Source organism: Lethenteron reissneri, chromosome 57, assembly GCF_015708825.2.
Source record: "Lethenteron reissneri isolate LAM-NWPU_2019-01 chromosome 57, ASM1570882v1, whole genome shotgun sequence".
Classification (NCBI taxonomy): Eukaryota; Metazoa; Chordata; class Hyperoartia; order Petromyzontiformes; family Petromyzontidae; genus Lethenteron; species Lethenteron reissneri.
Window position 1 is genome coordinate 7,527,200 of NC_083835.1, and position 16,778 is coordinate 7,543,977.

The 16,778-nt window shown below is 51.2% G+C and overlaps 1 protein-coding gene across 5 annotated transcripts in view; it reads right to left on the reverse strand.

Annotated features, from left to right (window-relative positions):
* LOC133357314 (muscleblind-like protein 2) overlaps nucleotides 1-15,624 on the reverse strand; it is a 96,475-nt gene extending 80,851 nt beyond the window's left edge. For all 5 annotated transcript variants that reach the window (XM_061575198.1, XM_061575197.1, XM_061575199.1 and 2 more), the window contains exon 1: nucleotides 14,825-15,624. The gene's annotated coding sequence lies outside the window, so the exon portion shown is untranslated. The remainder of the gene's footprint in view (nucleotides 1-14,824) is intronic.
* Nucleotides 15,625-16,778: the final 1,154 nt, after the last annotated feature.

Sequence of the window (16,778 nt, forward strand, 5' to 3'; positions counted from 1 at the left end):
TTGTTAGATATGGCTCCTTGCTTAATGCAGAAATCTGTCGTAATAATAACAACAACACAAAACACAGAGTAATGATTCACATCGTTGCGAGGGGGAGAAAAATATCGTAAGTGATATTGATGATGATGATGATTCATTTAAAAACAAGTTACTCGGTGTGTTGGCAGTGGTGCTCAGAGGTCGCAAACGGGTTTTGATTCCTTACCCGTACCCGGCCGCACCAGGGTCTCAAACGGGTACCCGTACCCTACCCAATACCTGGCTACCCGTACCCGGCCGGGTATCGGGTAGGGTACGGGTATCGGGTACCCGGTTGCGACCTCTGGGATGAAGACATGTTGCAGGCGCGGGTGGGTTGATTCTAGGAACTTGAATTGTGAGAAGAAACAAGACGTTGGGAAATGAGTGACAAACGGTTACTCACCAGTGACTCACGGCCTACCCGTACCCGTACCCGGCCGCACCAGGGTCGCAAATGGGTACCCGTACCCGGCTGGGTACGGGTAGCCGGGTATCGGGTAGGGTACAGGTATCGGGTACCCGGTTGCGACTTCTGGGGGGGTTCATCATTGGCGCAAACTCCAAATATACAGCAGCAAGCGTCAGGGTCGGGATCGAACCCACGACCTCCTGTACACCAGGCGAGGTAGTTAACATCTCCTAGCCACCGTGATGATGAGAGAGAGAGAGACACACGCAAACTCCAAATGAACAGCAGGCGTCAGGGTCGGGATCGAACCCACGACCTCCTGTACACCAGGCGAGGTAGTTAACATCTCCTAGCCACCGTGATGATGAGAGAGAGAGAGACACGCAAACTGCAAATATACAGCAGCAGGCGTCAGGGTCGGGATCGAACCCACGACCTCCTGCACACCAGGTGAGGTAGTCAACATCTCAATATGATATGGTCAACACATCTTTGGTATAAAGACAAAGATTCCCCTACAGCCATACGTATTTGTTGGGTCAAGGGCCGTTACAAAGACAAAGCCCCCGAGTGCAGCCTACATACGCGGCAAGTGCTGTCTAGCGAGCACCTATGAAGGCCGGCACGGGAGTGGTGTGGTTAGAACCATGCCTCCCCAGTGCTGATGTATGTGTGTTGGACTTCTTTCGCACCGTACGTAGCCAACCGTGCGAATCGGAGGTGCGGGCGAGAAGGAAACGAACTAAACACACAAAAATCTATTCTAGATTTGAAGCGTTCGTGACTGCAAGGATTCATATTCTTAGGTTTTTTCGGTAAAGTCACGTAGAAGGTAAAAAATGTAAATTAATAAAAGTAAAATAAAATAAAAATCACGACGTTTCGGAGGCAACACAAGCTTCCGTTTGTGTTGCTTCCGAAACATCGTGATTTTTATTTTATTTTTATTTTACTTTTATTAATTGTAATTTTTTACCTTCTACGTGACTTTACCGAAAAAACCTAAGAATACACAAAAATCAGTTCGAAAGAAATGCGTTTGTCAATGTAGATGATGATGATGATGACGATGATTTAAAAGTGCCGTAGCTCCCAGCGGCTTCGCAATATCGGAAAGGAAGAGAGCGTTCCAGACGGCCGCAGAAGCGCATCCGAAAGCGCCGTGCAATTGCGGTAACCCGATGGCTGACGTTTCACGCACAGCACCAGGTACTCATTTAAGGCTGAGCCGACCTAAAGTGGGAGAGAGTGAAATAGAGATTGCCCCTTCCCTCCCCTCCGAATCTGGAATTCCCTTCCACCCCAGCCACTCGCGTTGTTGACCTCCCAGCCCCAGTTCAAGTCCAGGGTCATGACTGGATGCACCACGTGTCCGTGCGCTGAGAAGTGGTCACATGCAGATACTAAACACACGTTGGAGTGTATCAACTTACATGTCACATACGTGTCTAATGTATGTTAGCTAATCGGAGGTGTTCGGAAGAAGGACAACAAACACTAAACACACAAAGAGCAGTAGTAGTAGGTTTTTACCCTTTCAACTGGTACAAAACTGACACCTTTATACAAGGCATCATGTTTGCAATAACCACAACACAAGCTGTCAAAATGCAAACAAAAAGAAACAACTCTGATGATGATATGCACTGTCCTTGAAGTTGATTGGTCCACACCCGAGACAGCTTTTCTTAGAGCCTAGTCTCCATTGGTGTTGGACCAGATGACGCCAAAAGGCGTACAACTCAAAGACAGCGCACTATGAGATTATTGAGAGCTCGGGGTAAGCATTTACACTATGAGACCTCCTTTACCAGTGGCAAAATATAGTAATAGGTTTTTACCCTTTCAACTGGTACAAAAACTGACACCTTTATTCAAGGCATCATGTTTGCAATAACCGCAACACAAGCAGTCAAAATGCAAACAAAAATAAACAACTCTGATAATGGTAATGATATGCACTGTCCTTGAAGTTGATTGGTCCACACAAGGACAGTGCACATCATTACCATCATCAGAGTTGTTTCTTTTTGTTTGCATTTTGACTGCTTGTGTTGTGGTTATTGCAAACATGATGCCTTGTATAAAGGTTTTAGTTTTGTACCAGTTTAAAGGGTAAAAACCTACTCCTATATTTTGCCACTGGTAAATGAGGTCTCATAGTGTAGTTTAGTGTTTTAAGTGAACAGAGGCTCACACAGAGAGACCTACAGACCCACCAAGAGACCTCTATTATCTCACATGGAGACATAGACTCAAGCATATATATATACATTTACAGAGACCTCCATAGGTTATCATATAGACACAGGCTCACACAGAGAGACCTACAGACCCACCAAGAGACCTACACTATCTCGCATGGAGCCATAGACTCAAGCATATATATATACATTTACAGAGACCTCCATAGGTTATCATATAGACACAGGCTCACACAGAGAGACCTACAGACCCACCAAGAGACCTACACTATCTCGCATGGAGCCATAGACTCAAGCATATATATATACATTTACAGAGACCTCCATAGGTTATCATATAGACACAGGCTCACACAGAGAGACCTACAGACCCACCAAGAGACCTACACTATCTCGCATGGAGCCATAGACTCAAGCATATATACACATTTACAGAGACCTCCATAGGTTCGCATAGAGACACAGGCTCACATATATACAAAGACAAAGATCCCCCGTATAGCCTTAACAGACTGTAGGGGCAAGTGCTGTTAGCGAGCACCTATGAAGGCCGGCACGGCACACGAGGGGGTGGGTGGCCAGCACTATGCCCGACCGCCTTTGTCTCCCCAGCGGCGATGTTTACTACACACCGCACCAGGTACTCATTTCAAGCGGAGTCGACCTAGGGGAGGCCCAGGACCGGTTCAGATAATCGTCACTGGGTGTTGGCCGTGAGCGGGAATCGAACCCGTGTCGCCAGGTTCGTAGCGCAGCGTAGCGCTAACCGCTGCACCACCGCTCCCCACACATATATACACTCACAGAGACACAGACTCACATATACGATCACGCAGAGACCCACAGACTCACACAGAGACCCATCCATTGACGCAGAGACGTCCGGCTGAGACGAGTATACATCCACATTTGTAATTGTATTAACTCACAGAATAGCTCCACTCAGAGGCTTCGAACAGAGGCAGTCTGTGCCAGACCACTGGGGTGACATTGGCCGTGCCTCCGTCACCTGGCATAATGAATACCCGCCCTTGATGTTGGCTGGACAGGAAAGGGGCTCTGTCGTTAAAGCAGCGGTGGTGGTAATTGGCGGCCAGGCTGGAGATGCACAATTGAGTCGGTGTGAGAGAGGAGGAGGAGGGAGTTCAGGTTGAGAGTTGGGAGACGGCCACGTGAAGCGGGCAGCGGTGTCACCACCATCATCATCAACACCGCCACCATCATCATCATCAACATCATCATCATCGCCATCATCATCAACACCGCCATCATCATCATCAACACCGCCATCAACAACATCATCAACATCATCAACACCGCCGCCACCATCATCATCATCAACACCATCATCATCATCATCAACACCGCCATCATCAACATCATCAACATCATCAACATCATCAACACCGCCGCCACCATCATCATCAACACCGCCATCATCATCATCAACACCGCCATCAACAACATCATCAACATCGCCGCCACCATCATCATCATCAACACCATCATCATCATCAACACCGCCATCAACAACATCATCAACATCATCAACACCGCCGCCACCATCATCATCAACACCGCCATCATCATCATCATCAACACCACCGCCATCATCAACACATCCATCATTAACATCATCACCAACATCAACACCACATCCATCATCATCATCATCAACACCGCCATCATCATCATCAACACCGCCATCAACAACATCATCAACATCATCAACACCGCCGCCACCATCATCATCAACACCACCATCATCATCATCAACACCATCATCATCAACATCAACACCGCCATCATCATCATCCATCACATAACACCGCACCATCATCATCATCACACCACCATCATCATCATCAACACCGCCACCATCATCATTATCAACACCGCCATCATCACCATCATCATCAACACCGCCACCATCATCATCATCAACACCGCCATCATCAACATCATCATCATCAACACCGCCACCATCATCATCATCAACATCGCCATCATCATCAACACCGCCACCATCATCATCATCAACACCGCCACCATCATCATCATCAACACCACCATCATCAACACCACCATCATCATCATCAACACCGCCACCACCATCATAATCATCAACACCACCATCATCAACACCACCATCATCATCATCAACACCGCCACCATCATCATCATCAACACCGCCATCATCAACATCATCATCATCATCAACACCACCATCATCATCAACACCGCCAACATCATCATCAACACCACCTCCACCATCATCATCATCAACACCACCTCCACCATCATCATCATCACCGCCACCACCATCATCATCAACACTGCCACCATCATCAACAACATCATCATCATCAACACCGCCAACATCATCATCAACACCACCTCCACCATCATCATCATCACCGCCACCACCATCATCATCAACACCGCCTCCATCATCATCAACACTGCCACCATCATCAACAACATCATCATCATCAACACCGCCAACATCATCATCAACACCACCTCCACCATCATCATCATCAACACCGCCTCCATCATCATCAACACCGCCACCATCATCATCATCACTGCCTACATCATCAACACCACCGCCTACATCATCAACACCACCATCATCATCATCACCACCTACATCATGATCATCACTCTCTACATCATCATCACCACCTACATCACCACCACTGACATCATCATCATCATTGCCCACATCACCTTCACTGCCTTCATCATCATCACTGCCAACATCATCACCATCACTGCTTCCATCATCATCTCCACCACCTACATCATCATCACTGCCTACATCACCATCTACATAATCATCATCATCTACATCATCACCATCAGTACCTACAACTTTACTATCACTGAATACATCATCATCATCACTATCATCATCACCACTTCTGAGCTACATCATCGTCACCATCACCTACATCAACCACAATCTACTCTCTCATCATTTCAATGACCGCCTACATCATCATTAGCACCATCATCATCATCAACACGAACAATATCTACATCATTATCGTCAACTGTATATCAACATTACCACCTACACCAATAACAAAGATCCCCCGTGTAGCCCTAACAGACCGCAGGGGCAAGTGCTGCTAGCGAGCACCTATGAAGGCCGGCACGGCACACGAGGGGGGTGGGTGGCCAGCACCACGCCCGGCCGCCTTTGTCTCCCCATCAACATCACCCATGTACATCATCAACATCACTGTCTGCCCCATCAATACCACCACCACACACATCATTACACACAACAACCAACACACACACACACCTGTGACTGCACACACACACCTGTGGTACACACACACACACATGTGACTGCACACACACACACCTGTGCTACACTAACACCTGTGACACACACACACCTGTGCTACACACACACACCTGTGCTACACACACACACATACCTGTGACTACACACACACCTGTGACACACACACACACACTTGTGACTGCACACACACACCTGTGCTACACTCACACCTGTGACACACACACACACTTGTGACACACACACTTGTGACTGCACACACACACCTGTGACTTCACCCACCTGTGACTTCACCCACCTGTGACACCCACACACTTGTGACTGCACACACACACCTGTGACACACACACACACCTGTGACACACACACACCTGTCACTGTACACACACACACACCTGTGACACACACTCCTGTGACACACACACCTGTGACACACACACCTGTGACTAAACACACACACTTGTGACTGCACACACACCTGTGCAACACACACACACTTGTGACTAAACACACACACTTGTGACTGCACACACACACCTGTGCAACACACACACCTGTGCAACACACACACACCTGTGACTAAACACACACACTTGTGACTGCACACACACACCTGTGCAACACACACACCTGTGCAACACACACACACTTGTGACTGCACACACACAAACACACACCTGTGACACACACACCAGTGACTACACACACACACCTGTCACTGCACACACACACCTGTGACACACACACACACCTGTCACTATACACATACACACCTGTGACACACACACCTGTGACACACACACACCTGTCACTGCACACACACACACCTGTCACTGTACACACACACACCTGTCACTGCACACACACACACCTGTCACTGTACACACACACACCTGTCACTGCACACACACACACCTGTCACTGTACACACACCCCTGTGACACACACAAAACTGTGCTACACACACGCTTGTGACCACATATACACACACCTGTACTAAACACACACACACCTGTACTAAACACACCTGTACTAAACACACACACACCTGTACTAAACACCCACACACCTATACTACACACACACACACAAAGCTGTACTACACACACAGCTGTAACTGCTGGCTACACACACAGCGGTAACTACATACACCCCTGTACTACACACACACGCATGTACTGAACACACACAAACACCTGTTACTGAACTTACATACACAGCTGTGACTGCACACACACACACCTGTAACTACACACACATCAATGACTGCACACACACACACACACATGTGACTGCACACACACACACACATCTATTACTACACACACAGACACTCCTGTAACTGCACACACACACACACACCTGTAACTGCACACACACACAGACACACCGTGTGACCGCACGCACACACAGCAGGTTCACACACGCACCGTCTCACTCACACAATACACACATCTATGACTGCACACACACACACACGCACACACACCTTGTGACCACACACACACACAGCAGGTTCACACACGCACTGTCTTACTCACACACGCACACACATCTATGACTGCACACACACACACAGATGGTTCACACACGCACTGTCTCACACGCACACACGTCTATGACTGCACACACACACAGCACACACAGAAGGTTCTCACACACACACTGTCTCACTCACACACACACTGTCTCACTCACACACGCACACACATCTATGACTGCACACACACACCTGTAACTACACACACATCTGTGACTGCACACACACACCTGTAACTACACACACATCTATGACTGCACACACACACACACCTGTAACTACACACACATCTATGACTGCACACACACACACACCTGTAACTACACACACATCTATGACTGCACACACACACCTGTAACTACACACACATCTGTGACTGCACACACACGCACACCTGTAACTACACACACATCTATGACTGCACACACACACACACCTGTAACTACACACACATCTATGACTGCACACACACACCTGTAACTACACACACATCTGTGACTGCACACACACGCACACCTGTAACTACACACACATCTGTGACTGCACACACACGCACCTGTAACTACACACACATCTGTGACTGCACACACACGCACACCTGTAACTACACACACATCTGTGACTGCACACACACACACCTGTAACTACACACACATCTGTGACTGCACACACACACACACCTGTAACTACACACACATCTGTGACTGCACACACACACACCTGTAACTACACACACATCTGTGACTGCACACACACACACACCTGTAACTACACACACATCTGTGACTGCACACACACGCACCTGTAACTACACACACATCTATGACTGCACACACACACACCTGTAACTACACACACATCTGTGACTGCACACACACACACCTGTAACTACACACACATCTGTGACTGCACACACACACACATGTGACTGCACACACATCTGTGACTGCACACACACACACATGTGACTGCACACACACATGTGACTGCACACACACACATGTGACTGCACACACACACACCTGTAACTACACACACATCTGTGACTGCACACGCACACCTGTAACTACACACACATCTGTGACTGCACAGACACACACATGTGACTGCACACACATCTGTGACTGCACACACACACACATGTGACTGCACACACACATGTGACTGCACACACACACATGTGACTGCACACACATGTGACTACACACACACACATATTACTACACACACACAGACACACCTGTAACTGCACACACACACCTGTAACTACACACACATCTGTGACTGCACACACACACCTGTAACTACACATACATCTATTACTACACACACACACATGTGACTGCACACACACATGTGACTACACACACACATATATTAATACACACACACACCTGTAACTGCACACACACACGCACACCGTGTGACCGCACACACACACAGCAACTTCACACACGCACCGTCTCACTCACACACGCACACACATCTATGACTGCACACACACACGCACACACAGCAGGTTCACACACGCACACTGTCTCACTCACACACGCACACACATCTATGACTGCACACACACGCACACACACCTTGTGACCACACACACACACAGCAGGTTCACACACGCACTGTCTTACTCACACACGCACACACATCTATGACTGCACACACACACCTGTAACTACACACACATCTGTGACTGCACACACACACCTGTAACTACACACACATCTATGACTGCACACACACACACACGCACACACAGCAGGTTCACACACACACACTGTCTCACACGCACACGCACACACATCTATGACTGCACACACACACACACAGAAGGTTCACACACACACTGTCTCACTCACACACGCACACACATCTATGGCTGCACACACACACGCACTGTCTCACACACACACAGCAGGTTCACACACGCACCGTCTCACACGCACATGCGCCAGTCTATACACACAGACACACAGCCACGCCCAACAACACAGACACACACCCCAAGGCAATACACCTACATCCCATACAATACACACACCCCAGGCATTACACACACACAGCCCATACAATATACACACACCCTAGGCATTACATACACACAGACACACCAGGCAATACACACACACAGCCCATACAATACACACACCCCAGGCATTACACACACACAGACACACCAGGCAATACACACACACACAACCCATATAATACACACACCCCAGGCATTACATACACACAGACACACCAGGCAATACACACACACAGCCCATAAAATACACACACCCCAGGCAATACACACACACACAGACACACCAGGCAATACACACACATAGCCCATACAACACACACACACCAGGCAATATACACACACAGCCCATACAATACACACACACACACCCCAGGCAATACACCTACAGCCCATACAATACACACACCAGGCAATATACACACACACAGCCCATACAATACACACACACAGACACCCCAGGCAATACACACACACACACAACCCAGGCAATACACACACACACAGCCCATACAATACACCCACCCCAGGCAATACACACAGACACACCAGGCAATACACACAGCCCATGCAATACACACACCCCATGCATTACATACACAGACACCCCAGGCATTACATACACACAATACACACCAGGCATTAAATATACACACATACACCAGGCAATATACGCACACACACCCTATGCAACACACACACACATCCCCAGGCATTACACACACACAGTATTACACACACCTGGCAAGACGCATACACACGTCAGGCATTACACTCACACACCCCAGGAATCACACACACACAGACACCCCAGACATTACACACACACACCCCACACATTACACACACACACACCAGACATTACACACACACACCCCAGACATTACACACACACACACCAGACATTACACACACACACACACACCAGACATTACACACACACACACCAGACATTACACACACACACACCAGACATTACACACACACACACCAGACATTACACACACACACACACCAGACATTACACACACACATACCCCAGACATTACATATACACACACACACCCCAGACATTACAGACACCCCAGACATCACACACACACACCCCAGGAATCAAACACACACACAGACACCCCAGGCATTACACACACACACACCCTAGGCATTACACACACACACACCCCAGACAATACATATATACACACACACACCCCAGGCAATATACACACACCCCACACATTACACACACACTCCAGGTAATATAATACACACACACCAGCCAGCCGGCACATACTTCCCCTTGTGTGCCTAGCTAACCCAATTCGTGTAATTTGCGAATCACTGGTCACCCAACCAGACACCCAGGCAGACGGTCAGTCAGCCACTCAGCTAGCAAGTCACCCACCCACCCAGTCACTTACCCAGCCACCCAGTCACCCACCCAGCCACCCAGTCACCCACCCACCCACACACCCAGTCACCCACCCACACACCCAGTCACCCACCCACACACCCAGTCACCCACCCACCCACACACCCAGTCACCCACCCACCCACACACCCAGTCACCCACCCACCCACACACCCAGTCACCCACCCACCCACCCACCCAGTCACCCACCCACCCACACACCCAGTCACCAACCCACACACCCAGTCACCCACCCACACACACACCCAGTCACCCACCCACACACTCAGTCACCCACACACCCACACACCCAGTCACCCACCCACCCACACACCCAGTCACCCACCCACCCACACACCCAGTCACCCACCCATCCACACACCCAGTCACCCACCCACCCACACACCCAGCCACCCACCCACACACCCAATCACCCACCCACCCACACACCCAGTCACCCACCCACCCACACACCCATCAACTCAACCACCCACACACCCAGTCACCCACCCACACACCCAGTCACCCACCCACCCACACACCCAGTCACCCACCCACCCACACACCCAGTCACCCACCCACACACCCAGTCACCCACCCACACACCCAGTCACCCACCCACCCACACACCCAGCCACCCACCCACACACCCAATCACCCACCCACCCACACACCCAGTCACCCACCCACTCACACACCCAGTCACCCACCCACCCACCCACACACCCAGTCACCCACCCACACACCCAGTCACCCACCCACCCACCCAGTCACCCACCCACACACCCAGTCACCCACCCACCCACACACCCAGTCACCCACCCACACACCCAGTCACCCACCCACCCACACACCCAGTCACCCACCCACACACCCAGTCACCCACCACACACCCAGTCACCCACCCACCCACCCACACACCCAGTCACCCACCCACACACACACCCAGTCACCCACCCATCCACACACCCAGTCATCCACCCACACACCCAGTCACCCACCCACCCACACACCCAGTCACCCACCCACCCACACACCCAGTTACCCACCCACCCACACACCCAGTCACCCACCCACACACACACCCAGTCACCCACCCACCCACACACCCAGTCACCCACCCACCCACACACCCACCCACCCACCCAGCCACCCACCCACACACCCAATCACCCACCCACCCACACACCCAGTCACCCACCCACCCACACACCCACCCACCCACACACCCAGTCACCCACCCACACACCCAGTCACCCACCCACACACCCAGTCACCCACCCACCCACACACCCAGTCACCCACCCACACACCCAGTCACCCACCCATCAACTCACCCAGCCCAGGCAGGCAATCAGCCAGTTCGACTACCAGTCACCCAGATATCCGCCCACCACAAGACACATTACGAACGAGACGACCACCCACACCCATTCACCGACCCACCCAACATCAGCCAGCTTGACATCAGTCATCCATCCAGCGAGTTCACCATTTGAGCAAGTCACCCAAGCCGTTAGCTATCCAGCCAGTAAGCCACCCAGCCACCCACTCAGTCAGTTGCCAACTCAGGCAGTCAGCAAGCCACCCAGCCAGCCAGCCACTCAGTCAGTTGCCAACTCAGTCACCCAGCCAGTCACCCACCCAGCCAGTCACCCACCCACCCAGCCAGTCACCCACCGAGTCAGTCACCCACCCAGCCAGTCACCCACCCAGCCAGTCACTCACTCAGCTAGTCAATCACTGACTCAGTCACCCACTCAGCCAGTCACCCACTCAGCCAGTCACTCACTCAGCTAGTCAATCACTGACTCAGTCACCCACTCAGCCAGTCACCCACTCAGCCAGTCACCCACTCAGCCAGTCACCCACTGACTCAGTCACCCACCCAGCCAGTCACCCACCCAGCCAGTCACTCACTCAGCTAGTCAATCACTGACTCAGTCACCCACTCAGCCAGTCACCCACTCAGCCAGTCACTCACTCAGCTAGTCAATCACTGACTCAGTCACCCACTCAGCCAGTCACCCACCCAGCCAGTCACTCACTCAGCTAGTCAATCACTGACTCAGTCACCCACTCAGCCAGTCACCCACTCAGCCAGTCACTCACTCAGCTAGTCAATCACTGACTCAGTCACCCACTCAGCCAGTCACGCACTCAGCCAGTCACCCACTCAGCCAGTCACCCACCGAGTCAGTCACCCACCCAGCCAGTCACCCACCCAGCCAGTCACTCACTCAGCCAGTCACTCACTGACTCAGTCATCCACCCAGCCAGTCACCCACCCAGCCAGTCACCCACCGACTCAGTCACCCACTGACTCAGTCACTCACTCAGTCAGTCACCCACCCAGCCAGTCACCCACCCAGCCAGTCACCCACCGACTCAGTCACCCACCGACTCAGTCACCCACCGACTCAGTCACCCACCGACTCAGTCACTCACTCACTCAGTCACCCACCGACTCAGTCACTCACTCACTCAGTCACCCACCGACTCAGTCACTGAGCGACACCTTGATTCAAGTCACCGCGTGTTGCGCTGTAGCTTCGAGAAGAGGTGTGGCTGCTGCTGCTGCTGCTACTGATGCTGCTGCTGCTGATGCTACTGCTGCTGCTACTACTGCTGCTGCTGGCGATGGTGGCGATGCTGATACTGATGCCGCTGATGCTGATATCGCCCTTTGCTGACTGATGATGCTGCTGCTGCTACTGATGCTGCTGATGCTACTGCTGCTACTGATGCTACTGCTGCTGCTACTGCTGATGCTACTGCTGCTGATGCTACTGCTGCTGCTGATGCTACTGCTGCTACTGATGCTACTGCTGCTGCTGGCGATGGTGGCGATGCTGATACTGATGCCGCTGATGCTGATATCTCCCTTTGCTGACTGCTGATGCTACTGCTGTTGATGCTACTGATGCTACTTAATTATACTGTAGTGATGTTTATGCTGCTGCTGATGATGCTACTACTGTACAATAAGCGTCACATCTCCCGCTGTGTTACCGAATATTAAATTACTGCCGTTTCATGATGACGATGGTTGTGCTGCTGATGATTATGGTTGTGCTGCTGATGATGACGATGGTTGTGCTGCTGATGATGGTTTTGATGATAAATTATATTGATGATGATGGCGATGGTGAGTTATGATTTTGCTGCTGCTGATGATGATGATTGTGTTGGTAATGATAACGGCGACGCTGCGGATGATTTATGGATTTTACTGCTGATGCTGATGATGGTGGTGGTGGTGCTGATGATGGTGCTGATGATGGTGATGGTGGTGCTGATGATGGTGGTGGTGCTGATGATGGTGGTGGTGGTGCTGATGATGGTGGTGGTGGTGCTGATGATGGTGGTGGTGCTGATGGTGGTGGTGCTGATGATGGTGGTGGTGGTGCTGATGATGGTGATGGTGGTGCTGATGATGGTGATGGTGGTGCTGATGATGGTGGTGGTGGTGCTGATGATGGTGGTGGTGCTGATGGTGGTGGTGGTGCTGATGATGGTGGTGGTGATGGTGGTGCTGATGATGCTGCTGATGGTGGTGCTGCTGATGGTGGTGGTGCTGATGATGGTGGTGGTGGTGATGGTGGTGCTGATGATGGTGGTGGTGGTGCTGATGATGGTGGTGGTGGTGCTGATGATGGTGGTGGTGGTGATGATGATGATGGTGGTGCTGATGATGGTGGTGGTGCTGATGATGGTGGTGGTGGTGCTGATGATGGTGGTGGTGGTGCTGATGATGGTGGTGCTGATGATGGTGGTGGTGGTGGTGATGGTGGTGGTGGTGCTGATGATGGTGGTGGTGGTGCTGATGATGGTGGTGGTGGTGCTGATGATGATGATGCTGCTGCTGATATAATCGTCACCACTCACCTGGCAGAGGAAGACGGCGCCTTGCTGCTGTATGATAGTCGTGTGACACAGGGAGAGACACACACAGAGACACACACAGACACACACACACACACAGAGACACACACACAGAGACACACACACAGACACACACAGAGACACACACACACAGACACACACACACAGAGACACACACACACAGAGACACACACACAGAGACACACACACACAGAGACACGGAGTGATGTGTCACTGGGTGGCTGTCTTGATGTATGATAGTCGTGTGACACAGGGAGAGACACACACAGAGACACACAGAGACACACACAGAGACACACACACACAGACACACACAGAGACACACACACAGAGACACACACACAGAGACACACACAGAGACACACAGAGACACACACACAGAGACACACACACAGAGACACGGAGTGATGTGTCACTGGGTGGCTGTCTTGCTGTATGACAGTCGTGTGACACAGGGAGAGAGACACACACACACAGAGACACACAGAGACACACACACAGACACACACACGGAGTGATGTGTCACTGGGTGGCTATCTTGCTGTATGATAGTCGTGTGACACAGGGAGAGAGTAAGGGAGACACACACAGAGACACACACAGAGACACGGAGTGATGTGTCACGGGGTAGCTGCTTCCTCTGTGTCGATGTGGGAGTGCGGGCTACGTGACGCCAATGTTTGTGTTGTTGTGTGTGCGCGTGTGAGAGAGGCGTGTGTGAGTGAGAGAGGCGTGTGTGTGTGTGTGTGAGTGTGTGTGAGAGAGGCGTGTGTGAGTGAGAGAGGCGTGTGTGTGTGTGAGTGTGTGTGTGTGTGAGTGTGTGTGTGTGTGAGTGTGTGTGTGTGAGAGAGGCGTGCGTGTGTGAGTGTGTGTGTGTGAGAGAGGCGTGCGTGTGTGAGTGTGTGTGTGTGAGAGAGGCGTGTGTGTGTGTGAGTGTGTGTGTGTGTGAGTGTGTGTGTGTGAGAGAGGCGTGTGTGTGTGTGAGTGTGTGTGTGTGAGAGAGGCGTGCGTGTGTGAGTGTGTGTGTGTGAGAGAGGCGTGTGTGTGAGTGTGTGTGTGTGAGAGAGGCGTGTGTGTGTGTGTGAGTGTGTGTGTGTGTGAGTGTGTGTGAGAGAGGCGTGTGTGTGTGTGAGTGTGTGTGAGAGAGGCGTGTGTGTGTGTGTGAGTGTGTGTGTGAGTGTGTGTGAGTGAGAGAGGCGTGCGTGTGTGAGTGTGTGTGTGTGAGAGAGGCGTGTGTGTGTGTGTGAGTGTGTGTGTGAGTGTGTGTGAGAGAGGCGTGTGTGTGTGTGAGTGTGTGTGAGAGAGGCGTGTGTGTGTGTGTGAGTGTGTGTGTGAGTGTGTGTGAGAGAGGCGTGTGTGTGTGCGTGTGTGTGTGAGAGAGGCGTGTGTGTGTGTGTGAGTGTGTGTGAGAGAGGCGTGTGTGTGTGAGTGTGTGTGTGTGAGAGAGGCGTGTGTGTGTGTGTGAGTGTGTGTGAGAGAGGCGTGTGTGTGTGTGCGTGTGTGTGTGAGAGAGGCGTGTGTGTGTGTGTGAGTGTGTGTGAGAGGGAGTGAGAGAGATGGTGTGGTGGTGGTGTGAGTGAGAGACTGAGATAGATGATGGTGTGTGTTGGTGGTGGTGGTGGGGGTGTTGTGAGTGAGACTGAGTAAGAGGGAGACTGTGAGAGAGAGAGATGATGATGGTGTAGTGGTGGTGATGTTGGTGATGGTGTTTGGTGGTGGTGTTGTGAGACTGTGAGTGAGTGTGAGACTGTAAGAGGGAGACTGTGAGAGAGAGATGATGATGATGGTGATGATGGTGATGTTATGAGTGCGAGGAGTCAACAGGCGAAGGGAGGGAGGAGTCCTCGTGGTGGTGTTGGTGTTGTGAGACTGTGAGTGAGACTGTGAGTGAGAGTGAGACTGTGAGAGAGAGAGATGATGATGATGGTGTTGGTGA